The following is a 278-nucleotide window of genomic DNA, read 5'->3' on the forward strand; positions in this document are numbered from 1 at the left end:
CTGCCCCGGGATCAGCAGGACAGCAGCCGAGCGCTGCGTGGGCAGGGAAAGTGCTCTGGGACCCTCCCAGGACAGCCAGAGCAGGCACGGCCCTGCTGAGCCACCCCACAGGGCCTGAACCGCCCCAGCGCCGGCAGCCCCAGCGCAGGCTGTGGAAGGCGCAGCGTGGGGGTTCACAGTCAGGAGACAGGGCTTTGGCACCAAGCTCACCCAGCAGCAGCTGAGGGGGAAGGCACTGGAAGGCCGTGGCGGGCAGGAGCAGGACACCTGGCTGTGCT

The sequence above is a fragment of the Merops nubicus genome, unplaced genomic scaffold, assembly GCF_000691845.1.
Source record: "Merops nubicus isolate BGI_N331 unplaced genomic scaffold, ASM69184v1 scaffold25259, whole genome shotgun sequence".
Lineage (NCBI taxonomy): Eukaryota > Metazoa > Chordata > Aves > Coraciiformes > Meropidae > Merops > Merops nubicus.